At 47.1% G+C, this 15459-nt stretch overlaps 1 pseudogene; it reads left to right on the forward strand.

Annotated features, from left to right (window-relative positions):
• LOC125519030 (putative F-box/FBD/LRR-repeat protein At1g78760) overlaps positions 1 to 15459 on the forward strand; it is a 103822-nt pseudogene that overhangs the window by 85751 nt on the left and 2612 nt on the right.

Genomic DNA, 15459 nt, shown 5'->3' on the forward strand with positions numbered 1-15459 from the left:
TTCCATGATTGGATCCTTGCTTTACCTTTGTGCATCTAGACCGGACATCATGTTGAGTGTGGGAATTTGTGCACGGTTTCAAGCCGCACCTAAGGAAAGTCATTATGTGGCGGTTAAACGAATCTTTCGATATTTGGCTCATACCCCAAACTTTGGCTTATGGTACCCAAGAGGATCAAACTTCAAGCTTGTAGGGTACTCGGATTCCGATTGGGCGGGAGACAAAGTGGATAGGAAGTCCACTTCCGGAGGGTGCCAATTCCTTGGTTGCTCTTTGGTAAGTTGGTCTTCCAAAAAGCAAAGTTGTGTGTCTCTCTCGTCCACCGAAGCGGAGTATGTTGCGGCCGGTAGTTGTTGTGCACAACTCTTATGGATGAGGCAAACTTTAAAGGATTATGGTGTCACTTGTGACAAAGTGCCTCTTTGGTGTGACAATGAAAGTGCCATCAAGATCTCTCTCAACCCGGTGCAACACTTCAAGACGAAGCATATTGAGATCCGGTATCACTTCATCCGGGATCACATTAGGCGAGGAGAGATCGAGCTCAACTACGTCAACACTCATGATAACCTTGCAGATATCTTCACGAAGCCCTTGGATGAAGCAAGATTTCGTGAGTTAAGGCATGAGCTAAATATCATTGATTCGAGCAATGTTGCTTGAACCCTTGCACACCCCACCGCACGCAACTTGTTGTCTTGTTTAGATGTAGGCATGAACATAGGAGGAGTGATGTTCTCTCAATGAACTCTCCCTCCCCCCATTATGCATAAATCAATCAAGTCTTTCACATTAGCCATGTTTGATGGTGCTTGTGCTTCAAAGACGAGTTTTGGTCATGGACCCAAGGATAATTCTTCGCGGTGCCATACCAATTGACTCAAACATAGGTGGCTATGGCCACCGCCCTCTCCTTTGGAGAGGTGGTGTCTCGTGTTTGGTTCGTTTGTCGTATGCCCTTCTGGTTTTGTGTGTTGCGTGGTCTTGTGGTGTTGTGTTGGCTCGGAGTAGTTTGTGCAAAGATCCTGTTTTTCGCGCTCGAAACGTGCATCCTCTTGAGCCCACGGTACTACCGTGTCTGGGCGCGGTACTACCGCTTGGGAGGCACGATACTTCCGCAACACAGCACGGTACTACCGCACCTTGCGGTACTACCGTGTCTGGGCACGGTACTACCGCGCCGTCAAGGGCGCGTGGGGGGGTTATGACTCGGGCAGGGGAGTTCCAACTCCCCATACCCATTCATTGTCTCTCTCTCTCTCCACGTCTCTCCCTCTCAAGAACGGCGCCGGAGGCCCTCGCCGGATCTCCGTCTCCGGCCACTCTCCTCGGATTCCGACCGGTGGGATCATTCCCCACCACTTCCTCTTGCCATGGACCAAGGTTTTTCCCCAAATCCCTCTTTTTCTTGGTTGTTCTCTTGCTTCTAGGCTTTTGGGGAGAAACTTGTTGTTCTTGAGATTTCAGGCCAAATCTTTGCAAGAGTAGGATGTAGGAGAGTCGTGATGCGTAGGAAACATACTTGATATGCTGTCTTGTGGTAGCTTTGTCCAACCGTAGTACCGCCATGATTTCGGGGGCTTTCTCAGATTTGAACCAGTTCAGATCTGACGCGGTGCGGTACTACCGTGCCCGATGTGCGGTACTACCGCTTTCGCGGTACTACCGCCCGTCAGGCGCGGTACTACCGTGTCGTGTGGTACTACCGTTCCGCAGGCGCGGTACTACCGTGCCGGCCGTGGTGCTAAGCTCATACTACTGCTACTACACGCGGTACTACCGTGACCTTGCATGGTACTACCGCGTCTAAGAGCCGTACTACTCTCTTAGCTCCGCAGCTCTTGGCAGTACTACCGTAGGGATCAAATCTCTCTCTAGGCATGTATCATGTGTGCTTTCTACTTGTTTCACTTGCTTTGTTGTGGTCTTTGCATTAATCTCTCTTGGCTTTTGTGGGTGTTTTTGCATTCTGTGTCTCAGGTGGTGGCTCTCGCCGTTCCAATCCCAGTCGTGACACTAGCTCCAAGCGTCTGCGCAACCCCCAAGATGAAGCCCCAGAGGGCTCCAATGCCCCCAAGCGCAATGTCAAGACCACTGCCAGCAAGCTCAAGGAACCGGCTAAGGGCATGGACGAGATTTCAACCACTGAGTATGTCGAGCGCCGAAAGATCAATCCCTATGTGAGTCCTCGGGCTGTTCTCAGAGGCACCGAGTTGTTCTGGACCAAGCAACAGGCTCTTATCTATCTGGATGTGATCAAGAACAAGCAGAATACCTACGTGGATGTCAAGTGGATAGACATGCATCACCTGCGGAAAGACAAGTTTCGTGACTATTTTGGAGAGGCTTTGTACTTGGTGGAGCAGTTTGCTATTGAGCCGGTGATCTCCTTTCACCTTGACTATGACCCTGAGCTTATCTGTCAGTTCTTTGCCTCAGTGTACTTTCATCCCGGGGAGGAGCGGAGGATGACTTGGATGACCAATGGCCGTCAGCTGTCTGCTACATGGAAAGAGTTCATGGATCTGCTGCACATTCCTGATGACGGGCTTCACACCCCAGTTGGCGTCCGCCCCCATGCCAACTCTGAGTCTGCCAACAAGAACCAGCTTCAGCCCTTTCTTGTTGAGAAGGTACTCCCCAATGGGAAGTCGTCTTGGGTGTTGAACTCCTTTCTGGATATCATGCGTCGCATCTTCCGCAACACTCTGTTCCCACGCATTGGCGACAAGGACAAGGTTCATGCATATCTAGTGGACATGTTGCTCTTGTGTGCAGAGGCACGTTCTTCTCAGACTCAGCCACTTGATGTCTCTCACATCATGTGGTGTGAGCTTCGGTTTGCGGTGTTCACTCGCAAGGTACCTATCTATGGACCATACCTGTTTCTGCTGCTCTCCTCCACTTGGGAGAAGACGTATCCAGGTGATGAGTTCCTCGCTCCAGACTGGATTCGCCATGAGTCCATCAGCCTCCGCGTCAAGCCCAACTAGGCCAACACCACTACTCGTGCTGAGGCATCTTCTGCTAGGAGGGCTGCTGGTGAGGGGGAGGCTGCTGCTGCTGAGGACCGTGCTGCTAGGTCCACCACCTCTTCCTCTGAGTCATCATGGGCCAAGAAGCTGAAGGACAAGATGAAGACTCTCTTCTGCATGCAGGCGAAGGGACAGTACAGGGCTCACGTGGCTGACAAGGAGAGTCGCCGCCGTGACAAGAAGGTGATGAGGCTCTATGGAGAGGATGTGTCTGGCGGGTCTGAGGACGTCATCACACCTGAGGCTGCCTGGATGTCAAAACAGGGCTACAAGTGGACCAGTTCAGAGGATGACATGGAGGAGACTATCCCCGCCGCCGAGTCTGACGAGGAGCACGAGGAGCAGTGGGATGACTTCTCTGCTTGAGCCACCACTTGTGTTGTAGGTGTCCTCTCTGCCTTTTTGGCGTCTCGATGCCAAAGGGGGAGAGAGTGTAGGGATTTGCGTGTGTCGTGCTTGGTGTGCTTGGTGTGTTTGTTTGGACCTTGTTTGACTCGTTTGCTTTTGTTTGGTTTGTGTCTTTGAGACCTATCCTCCATATGGTGTAAGACATATGCACTCTATCTATCTTAGTTAACTTGTTTGGTATATCTTGTCTAGTGATAGATATGCTTTGTCTCTATAATATAGGGGGAGCTTTGATCCTAGTATTTGTGTGCCGTGCAGTCCAAAGCACTCATCTAGGTGGCACACATCTAGGGGGAGCCCGTCTATATTATAGAGAGGAGGGGTTTACATTTACTTAATATTATTTTCTTTGTGCAAATCCCGTTTTGTCATCAATCCACCAAAAAGGGGGAGATTGTAAGGTCATATTTATCCCTAAGTGTTTTGGTGATTGATGACAACGCATTTGCGGACTAATCGTGTGCCATGAGCTTTCTAGACTCTTCTCTGCTAGGCACAAGATGTTTGGATGCCCCTCGAAGACTGACGAAGACGGCATCTTTTCTACGTTTCCTTTTGGTGGATTTGAGTCGTAGGAAAGCCGTACTATTAAGAGGGGGTCCGCGTTGGAAAGGTTTGGGTGGAATCATCTCGTACACGTCTCCTTTTATCCCCTCCTTCTTCCTTGGAGCTTCCTCCATTTTCCTGCCACAGTTGACTGGCTGCTTGTGTGGTTGCGGTAGTACCGCTCCAGGAGCAACGGTAGTACCGTGGGCATCCACGGTAGTACCGCGCAGGCGCGCGGTAGTACCGCTGGTGCTCACGGTAGTACCGCTCCCCTGGAGCCGTACTACCGCTGCCCACCGGACTACTGTCGCCCGGTTGCGGTAGTAGGAGCGGATGTAAAAAATTACATCCGCACCTGCCGCGGTAGTACCGCTTTCGCCGTGCGGTAGTACCGCGCTAGGCGGCCAGGCAGTAGTACCGCCCCTCGGCAGTACTACTGTGTCGAGTTTTTGCTACTTCCGTTCTTTTGCGGAAGTATGCACGGAAGTTCCCATTCCCCCTATCGGGACTTTTTGCCTCACAGTAGTACCGCGCTGAGGGCGCGGTAGTACCGCGCGTGCGGAAGTACCGCCGCAGCTTGCGTCTGTTTCCCTGGCTGGGGGTCACGGCAGTACCGTAGGGTGGTACGGTAGTACCGCACTACCGTGCGGTAGTACCGCTTGGTTGCAAGCAGTACTACCGCGCGGCCTTGCGGTAGTACCGCTGGCCATGCGCGGTAGTACCGCTGGCCGCGGGCTGGTAGGTGGGTAACGGTTGGATCTTTTCCACACACTATATAAAGGATCTCCTTCTTCCCCGTTGACTCACCTCTTCCACCATTAAAGCTCCATTATTACTCCAAGCTCCTTTTTCACCCGATCTCACTCCCTAGCCAACCAAACTTGTTGATTTGCTCGGGAGTGGTCGAGAAGGCCCCGATCTACACTTCCACCGAGAGATATTTGATTCCCCCTACTAATCCCTTGCGGATCTTGTTACTCTTGGGTGTTTGAGCATCCTAGACGGTTGAGGTCACCACGAAGCCATAGTCCATTGTGGTGAAGCTTCGTGGTCTCGTTGGGAGCCTCCAATTGAGTTGTGGAGATTGCCCCAACCTCGTTTGTAAAGGTTCGGTTGCCGCCTCCGGCACCAATAGTGGAATCGCGGCATCTCGCATTGTGTGAGGGCGTGAGGAGATTACGGTGGCCCTAGTGGCTTCTTGGGGAGCATTGTGCCTCCACACCGCTCCAACGGAGACGTACTTCCTCTCAAAGGGAAGGAACTTCGGCAACACATCCTCGTCTCCACCGTCTCCACTTTTGGTTATCTCGTGCCTTTACTTGTGTAGCTTATTTGTTTCATATATCTTGCTTGCTTGTGTTCCTATTAGTGTTGCATCATATAGGTTGCTCATCTAGTTGCATATCTAGACAACCTATTTTGATGCAAAGTTTAATTTGCTAAAGAAAAGCTAAAAATTGTTAGTTGCCTATTCACCCCCCCTCTAGTCAACCATATCGATCCTTTCACCGGATCTGCATCAAACCTCGGCCAGCTTCTCACTGGGAAGGTTGAATTGACTCTGCTATTCGAGCTGCAGCTGTGAGATTCTAGATCGGAGTTCGGTATACCTGAGTCAGAGGCGGAAAAAGTTGTCGTCAACTGGACTCGGGAATCCGCTGCCGAGCACGCTCATCGAGTGCGCACTGGAGGTTCTCCAGTCGAGTGCGCTCAGCCAAGTTGGCCAGGCGCGCCTCCTCCAAGGCCTGGGCCTCAGGGGTTTCTCCAACGATAGGAGTGTGAAGTGCATCCATATTACAGTGGTGAAGATTTTCCCTCTGCTGCGAAGAGAGGGGTTCCGGGAGGTACTCCTCGTGAACACGCGACGGATCACCGCCGCCATCGCGACCGCCTTCACGGGTGAAGCCAGGAGGACTGCGTGGTCCATTGAACATCAAGACTTCCGCCGCGGGGTCGCTGCTGTCACATTCGGACGCAGTCTCGACGGAGCCAGCCGACAGATCGAACAGGCCGTAGAGAGTTTCATCAGGCTCGATCGCCGCGATTTGTGGGGTGGCCGATTGGCGGGCCACCGCGTGCCTCACCCACCGCTGAAGCCGCAACCGACCGGATCGCTGGCGCCGGCGAACAACGGAGAGGGAGGTTGCTGTAGGAGCTGACTGATACGGAGTCGATGGTTGCCGAAGAAGGACGCCGCGAACGCATGCGTGGAAGTGCGTCGCCCCGCGGACGGGGAGCGCCTCGACGTTGGGTGGAGCCTCGTGGAGCCAAGCGGAGTCGTCGGCGATGAAGACGAGCGCGCCGAGACGGATCACGCGGCCATCGGCCAATCCTCCACCGGAAACCATAATGATGGGAATTGGAAGAATCGCAACTTCTCCAATAAACTGCTAAGACACCTGCCCCACAGTGGGCGCCAACTGTCGTGGATCTAAGACCGACAGCAGAATGGGGGGTAGGTATGAGGAGGCAAGATTCTAGCTATGGAGAAGTTGTACACACGAGTTTTACAAGTTCAGTCCCTTCTCGGAAGAAGTAACAACCCTACGTCTCGGTGCCCTGAGGCGGTCGACTGGATTATATGTGTGTGTGAGTTTACAAAAGATGCGAACACTTGTGCCTGTGGAGGGGGGTGGCTTATATAGAGTGCGCCAGGACCCCAGCCAACCCACGTTACAAAGGTTTTAAGGTACATTAAAGGGGAGACATTACTGATAATGCTGGTAAATAAAGAGACATAATGACCATTAAAGCTATGAGGTGATGACCGACCGTTGCAGTTCGGAGTGACCTTAGACCTTCTGGTGGTCGAGTGACAGTCTCCATGGTCGAGTGACTTCAAGTCTTCCGAGTGAAAGTCCTCATGGTCGAGTGGATGATGACTCTTCTTCGAATGCTTCTGGTTTGAGGGTGACGTCCTAGGGAAGGGTGTCTAGGTCAGGCCTATGACCCTACCCTAGGTACTGTTGGGGAACATAGTAATTTTTAAAAAATTCCTACGCACACGCAAGATCATGGTCTTACGTCTTCACGATCCGACCGATCAAATACCGAACGCACGGCACCTCCGAGTTCAGCACACGTTCAGCCCGATGACGTCCCTCTAAATCCGATCCAGCCGAGTGTTGAGGGAGAGTTTTGTCAGCACGACGGCGTGGTGACGATGTTGATGTTCTACCGACGCAGGGCTTCGCCTAAGCACCGCTACAGTATTATCGAGGTGGACTATGGTGGAGGGGGCACCGCACACGGCTAAGAGACGATCAACTTGTGTGTCTAGAGGTGCCCCCCTGCCCCTGTATATAAAGGAGCAAGGGGGAAGGCGTCCGGCCTAGGAGGAGGGCGCGCCAAGGGGGGAGTCCTACTCCCATCGGGAGTAGGACTCCTCCTTTCCTTGTTGGAGTAGGAGTGAAGGAAAGAGGAGGAGAGGGAGAAGGAAAAAGGGGGTTGCACCCCTTGTCCAATTCGGACCATAGGGGGGGCGCATGCCTCCTTCCTTTTGGCCTATCTCCTCTATTCCCGTATGGCCCAATAAGGCCCATATACTCCCCGGCGAATTCACGTAACTCTCCGGTACTCCGAAAAATACCCGAATCACTCGGAACCTTTCCGAAGTCCGAATATAGTCGTCCAATATATCAATCTTTACGTCTCGAACATTTCGAGACTCCTCGTCATGTCCCTAATCTCATCCGGGACTCCGAACTCCTTCGGTACATCAAAACATATAAACTCATAATATAACTGTCATCGTAGCGTTAAGCATGCGGACCCTACGGGTTCGAGAACTATGTAGACATGACCGAGACACGTCTCCGGTCAATAACCAATAGCGGAACCTGGATGCTCATATTGGCTCCTACATATTCTACAAAGATCTTTATCGGTCAGACCGCATAACTACATACGTTATTCCCTTCGTCATCGGTATGTTACTTGCCCAAGATTCGATCGTCGGTATCTCAATACCTAGTTCAATCTCGTTACTGGCAAGTCTCTTTACTCGTTCCGTAACACATCATCCCGCAACTAACTCATTAGTTGCAATGCTTGCAAGGCTTATAGTGATGTGCATTACCGAGTGGGCCCAGAGATACCTCTCCGACAATCGGAGTGACAAATCCTAATCTCGAAATACGCCAACCCAACAAGTACCTTCGAAGACACCTGTAGAGCACCTTTATAATCACCCAGTTACGTTGTGACGTTTGGTGGCACACAAAGTGTTCCACCGGTAAACGGGAGTTGCATAATCTCATAGTCATAGGAACATGTATAAGTCATGAAGAAAGCAATAGCAACAAACTAAACGATCAAGTGCTAAGCTAACGGAATGGGTCAAGTCAATCACATCATTCTCCTAATGACACAACCATCTTTGAGCAACGAGCTAGTCAAGTAGAGGCATACTAGTGACACTCTGTTTGTCTATGTATCCACATATGTATTGTGTTTTCGGTTAATACAATTCTAGCATGAATAATAAACATTTATCATGATATAAGGAAATAAATAATAACTTTATTATTATCTCTAGGGCATATTTCCTTCAGTCTCCCACTTGCACTAGAGTCAATAATCTAGTTCACATCGCCATGTGATTTAATACCAATAGTTCACATCACCATGTGATTAACACCCATAGTTCACATCGACATGTGACCAACACCCAAAGGGTTTACTAGAGTCAATAATCTAGTTCACATCGCTATATGATTAACACCCAAAGAGTACTAAGGTGTGATCATGTTTTGCTTGTGAGAAAAGTTTAGTCAACGGGTCTACCACATTCAGATCCGTAAGTATTTTGCAAATTTCTATGTCAACAATGCTCTGCACAGAGCTACTCTAGCTAATTGCTCCCACTTTCAATATGTATCTAGATTGAGATTTAGAGTCATCTGGATCAGTGTCAAAAATTTCATCGACGTTACCCTTTACGACGAACCCTTTTTTGTCACCTCCATAATCGAGAAACATATCCTTATTCCACTAAGGATAATTTTGTCCACTGTCCAGTGATCTACTCCTAGATCACTATTGTACTCCCTTGCCAAAAATAGTGTAGGGTATACAATAGATCTGGTACACAGCATGGCATATTTTATAGAACCTATGGCCAAGGCATAGGGAATGACTTTCATTCTCTTTCTATCTTCTGCCGTGGTCGGGCTTTGAGTCTTACTCAGTTTCACACCTTGTAACACAGGCAAGAACTCTTTCTTTGACTGTTCCATTTTGAACTACTTCAAAATCTTGTCAAGGTATGTACTCATTGAAAAACTTATCAAGCGTCTTGATCTATCTCTATAGATCTTGATGCTCAATATGTAAGCAGCTTCACCGAGGTCTTTCTTTGAAAAACTCCTTTCAAACACTCCTTTATGCTTTGTAGAATAATTCTACGTTATCTCCGATCAACAATATGTCATCCACATATACTTATCAAAAATGTTGTAGTGCTCCCACTCACTTTGTTTTAAATACAGGCTTCACCGCAAGTCTGTATAAAACTATATGCTTTGATCAACTTATCAAAGCGTATATTCCAACTCCGAGATGCTTGCACCAGTCCATAGATGGATCGCTGGAGCTTGCATATTTTGTTAGCACCTTTAGGATTGACAAAACCTTCTGGTTGCATCATATACAACTCTTCTTTAATAAATCCATTAAGGAATGCAGTTTTGTTTTATCCATTTGCCAGATTTCATAAAATGTGGCAATTGCTAACATGATTCGGACAGACTTAAGCATAGATATGAGTGAGAAACTCTCATCGTAGTCAACACCTTGAACTTGTCAAAAACCTTTTGCGACAATTCTAGCTTTGTAGATAGTAACACTACTACCAGCGTCCGTCTTCCTCTTGAAGATCCATTTAATCTCAATGGCTCACCAATCATCGGGCAAGTCAATCAAAGTCCATACTTTGTTCTTATACATGGATCCCATCTCAGGTTTCATGGCCTTAAACCATTTTGTGGAATCTGGGCTCATCATCGCTTCCTCATAGTTCGTAGGTTCGTCATGGTCAAGTAACATGACCTCCAGAACAAGATTACCGTACCACTCTGGTTGAGCTACGAAGTTCTGTAGTAACTTGATCTGAAGTTTCATGATCATCATTATTAAGTTCCTCTCTTGTTGGTGTAGACATCACCGGAACTGATTTCTGTGATGAACTATTTTTCAATTCGGGAGAAGGTACAATTACCTTATCAAGTTCCACTTTCCTCCCACTCACTTCTTTCGAGAGAAACTCCTTCTCTAGAAAGGATCCATTCTCAACAACGAATATCTTGCCTTCGGATCTGTGATAGAAGGTGTACCCAACAGTTTGTTTTGGGTATCCTATGAAGATTTACTTCTCCGATTTGGGTTCGAGCTTATCATGTTGAAACTTTTTCACATAAGCATCGCAGTCCCAAACTTTAAGAAACGACAGCTTAGGTTTATCGCCAAACCATAGTTCATACGGTGTCATCTCCACGGATTTAGATGGTGCCCTATTTAACGTGAATGTAGCTATCTCTAATGCATAACCCCAAAATGATAGTGGTAAATTGGTAAGAGACATCATAGATCGCACCATATCTAATAAAGTACGGTTACGACGTTCGGACACACCATTACACTGTGGTGTTCCAGCTGGCGTGAGTAGTGAAACTATTTCACATTATTTTAACTGAAGGCCAAACTCGTAACTCAAATATTTTTCTTCTGCGATCATATCGTAGAAACTTTTATTTTTGTTACGATTCTACACTTCACTCTGAAATTCTTTGAACTTTTCAAATGTTTCAGACTTGTGTTTCATCAAGTAGATATACTCATATCTGCTCAAATCATCTGTGAAGATCAGAAAATAATGATACCCGCCGCGAGCCTCAATATTCATCGGACCACACACATCTGTATGTATAATTTCCAACAAATCTGTTGCTCGCTCCATAGTTCCGGAGAACGGCATTTTAGTCATCTTGCCCATGAGGCACGGTTCGCAAGTATCAAGTGATTCATAATCAAGTGGTTCCAAAAGTCCATCAGTATGGAGTTTCTTCATGCACTTTATACCGATATGACCTAAACGGCAGTGCCACAAATAATTTGCACTATCATTATTAACTTTGCATCTTTTGGCTTCAATATTATGAAAATGTGTATCACCATGATCGAGATCCAACAAACCATTTTCATTGGGTGTATGACCATAGAAGGTTTTATTCATGTAAACAGAACAACAATTATTCTCTAACTTACATGAATAACCGTATTGCAATAAACATGATCCAATCATATTCATGCTCAACGCAAACACTAAATAACATTTATTTTAGGTTTAACACTAATCCCGAAAGTATAGGGAGTGTGCGATGATGATCATATCAATCTTGGAACCATTTCCAATACACATCGTCACTTCACCCTTAACTAGTCTCTGTTCATTCTGCAACTCCCGTTTCGAGTTACTATTCTTAGCAACTGAACTAGTATCAAATACCGAGGGGTTGCTATAAACACTAGTAAAGTACAAATCAATAACATGTATATCTAATATACCTTTGTTCACCTCGCCATCCTTCTTATCCGCCAAATACTTGGGGCAGTTCCGCTTCTAGTGACCAGTCCCTTTGCAGTAGAAGCACTCAGTCTCAGGCTTAGGTCCAGAGTTGGGCTTCTTCAATTGAGCAAAAACTTGCTTGTCGTTCTTCTTGAAGTTCCCCTTCTTCCCTTTGCCCTTTTCTTGAAACTAGTGGTCTTTGTCAACCATCAACACTTGATGCTTTTCTTGATTTCTACCTTCGTCGATTTCAGCATCACGAAGAGCTTGGGAGTTACTTTTGTCATCCCTTGCATATTATAGTTCATCACTAAGTTCTAGTAACTCGGTGATAGTGACTAGAGAACTTTGTTAATTACTCTCTTATCTGGAAGATTAACTCCCACTTGATTCAAGCAATTGTAGTACTCAGACAATCTGAGCACATGCTCACTGGTTGAGCTATTCTCCTCCATATTGTAGGCAAAGTACTGTCAGAGGTCTCATACCTCTCGATACGGGCATGAGTATGAAATACCAATTTCAACTCTTGGAACATCTTATATGCTCCATGGCGTTCAAAACGTCTTTGAAGCCCCGATTCTAAGCCGTTAAGCATGGTGCACTAAACTATCAAGTAGTCATCATATTGAGCTAGCCAAACGTTCACAACGTCTGCATCTGCTCCTGCAATAGGTCTGTCACCTAGCGGTGCATCAAGGACATAATTATTCTGTGCAGCAATGAGGATAAACCTCATATCACGGATCCAATCCGCATCATTGCTACTAACATCTTTCAACTTAGTTTTCTCTAGGAACATATCAAAAATAAAACAAGGGAGCTAAACGCGAGCTATTGATCTATAACATAGATATGCTAATACTACCAGGACTAAGTTCATGATAAATTTAAGTTCAATTAATCATATTACTTAAGAACTCCCACTTAGAAAGACATCCCTCTAATCTTCTAAGTGATCACGTGATCCAAATCAACTAAACCATAGCCGATCATCACGTGAAATGGAGTAGCTTTCAATGGTGAACATCAATATGTTGATCATATCTACTACATGATTCACGCTCGACCTTTCGGTCTCAGTGTTCCGAAGCCATATCTGCATATGCTAGGCTCGTCAAGTTTAACCTAAGTATTCTGCGTGTGCAAAAACTAGCTTGCACCCGTTGTAGATGGACGTAGAGCTTATCACACCCGATCATCACGTGGTGTCTGGGCACGACGAACTTTGGCAACGGTGCATACTCAGGGAGAACACTTTTATCTTGAAATTTAGTGAGAGATCATCTTATAATGCTACCGTCACTCAAAGCAAGATAAGATGCATAAAAGATAAACATCACATGCAATCAATATAAGTGATATGATATGGCCATCATCATCTTGTGCTTGTGATCTCCATCTCCGAAGCACCTTCATGATCACCATCGTCACCGGCGCGACACCTTGATCTCCATCTTAGCATCGTTGTCGTCTCGCTAATCTTATGCTTCCATGACTATCGCTACCGCTTAGTGATAAAGTAAAGCATTACAGGGAGATTGCATTGCATACAATAAAGCGACAACCATATGGCTCCTGCCAGTTGCCGATAACTCGGTTACAAAACATGATCATCTCATACAACAAAATTTAGCATCATGTCTTGACCATATCACATCACAACATGCCCTGCAAAAACAAGTTAGACGTCCTCTACTTTGTTGTTGCAAGTTTTAAGTGGCTGCTACGGGCTTAGCAAGAACCGTTCTTACCTACGCATCAAAACCACAACGATAGTTTGTCAAGTTGATGCTGTTTTAACCTTCGCAAGGACCGGGCACAGCCACACTTGGTTCAACTAAAGTTGGAGAAACTGACACCCGCCAGCCACCTGTGTGCAAAGCACGTCGGTAGAACCAGTCTCGTGTAAGCGTACGCGTAATGTCGGTCCGGGCCGCTTCATCCAACAATACCGCCGAACCAAAATATGACATGCTGGTAAGCAGTATGACTTATATCGCCCACAACTCACTTGTGTTCTACTCGTGCATATAACATCAACGCATAAAACCTGGCTCTGATACCACTGTTGGGGAACGTAGTAATTCAAAAAAATTCTTATGCACACGCAAGATCATGGTGATGCATATCAACGAGAGGGAGAGTGTTGTCCACGTACCCTCGTACACCGAAAGCGGAAGCGTTAGCACAAAGCGGTTGATGTAGTCGTACGTCTTCACGATCCGACCGATCAAGTACCAAACGCACGGCACCTCCGAGTTCAGCACACGTTCAGCCCGATGATGTCCCTCTAACTCCGATCCAGCCGAGTGTTGAGGGAGAGTTTTGTCAGCACGACGGCGTGGTGACGATGTTGATGTTCTACCGACGCAGGGCTTCGCCTAAGCACCGCTACAGTATTATCGAGGTGGACTATGGTGGAGGGGGGCACCGCACACGGCTAAGAGACGATCAACTTGATCAACTTGTGTGTCTAGAGGTGCCCCCTGCCCCTGTATATAAAGGAGCAAGGGGGGAGGCGGCCGACCTAGGAGGAGGGCGCGCTAAGGGGGGAGTCCTACTCCCACCGGGAGTAGGACTCCTCCTTTCCTTGTTGGAGTAGGAGTGAAGGAAAGAGGAGGAGAGGGAGAAGGAAAAGGGGGGCTGCACCCCTTGTCCAATTCGGACCAGAGGGGGGGCGCAGGCCTCCTTCCTTTTGGCGTATCTCCTCTATTCCCGTATGGCCCAATAAGGCCCATATACTCCCCGGCGAATTGTCGTAACTCTCCGCTACTCCGAAAAATACCCGAATCACTCGGAACCTTTCCGAAGTCTGAATATAGTCGTCTAATATATCGATCTTTACGTCTCGACCATTTCGAGACTCCTCGTCATGTCCCCGATCTCATCCGGGACTCCGAACTCCTTCGGTACATCAAAACATATAAACTCATAATATAACTATCATCGTAGCGTTAAGCGTGCGGATCCTACGGGTTCGAGAACTATGTAGACATGACCGAGACACGTCTCCTGTCAATAACCAATAGCGGAACCTGGATGCTCATATTGGCTCCTACATATTCTACAAAGATCTTTATCGGTCAGACCGCATAACTACATACGTTGTTCCCTTTGTCATCGGTATGTTACTTGCCCGAGATTCAATCGTCGATATCTCAATACCTAGTTCAATCTCGTTACCGGCAAGTCTCTTTACTCATTCCGTAACACATCATCCCGCAACTAACTCATTAGTTACAATGCTTGCAAGGCTTATAGTGATGTGCATTACCGAGTGGGCCCAGAGATACCTCTCCGACAATCAGAGTGACAAATCCTAATCTCGAAATACGCCAACCTAACAAGTACCTTCGGAGACACCTGTAGAGCACCTTTATAATCACTCAGTTACGTTGTGACATTTGGTGGCACACAAAGTGTTCCTCCGGTAAACGGGAGTTGCATAATCTCATAGTCATAGGAACATGTATAAGTCATGAAGAAAGTAATAGCAACAAACTAAATGATCAAGTGCTAAGCTAACGGAATGGGTCAAGTCAATCACATCATTCTCCTAATGATGTGATTCCGTTAATCAAATGACAACTCATGTCTATGGTTAGGAAACACAACCATTTTTTATCAACGAGCTAGTTAAGTAGAGGCATACTAGTGACACTCTGTTTGTCTATGTATCCACACATGTATTATGTTTCTGGTTAATACAATTCTAGCATGAATAATAAACATTTATCATGATATAAGGAAATAAATAATAACTTTATTATTGCCTCTAGGGCATATTTCCTTCAGGTACATATCTTCATCAGGTGGCCCGGGCGCGTGACATCCGCATCCGCTTCTCCTCCAACTTCAGGTAGGCGACGATCTTGGGGAACATCGGGTTGGTGATGAGGGGG

This window comes from Triticum urartu, chromosome 7A (genome assembly GCF_056163025.1).
Source record: "Triticum urartu cultivar PI428250 chromosome 7A, HENAU_Tu73, whole genome shotgun sequence".
Lineage (NCBI taxonomy): Eukaryota > Viridiplantae > Streptophyta > Magnoliopsida > Poales > Poaceae > Triticum > Triticum urartu.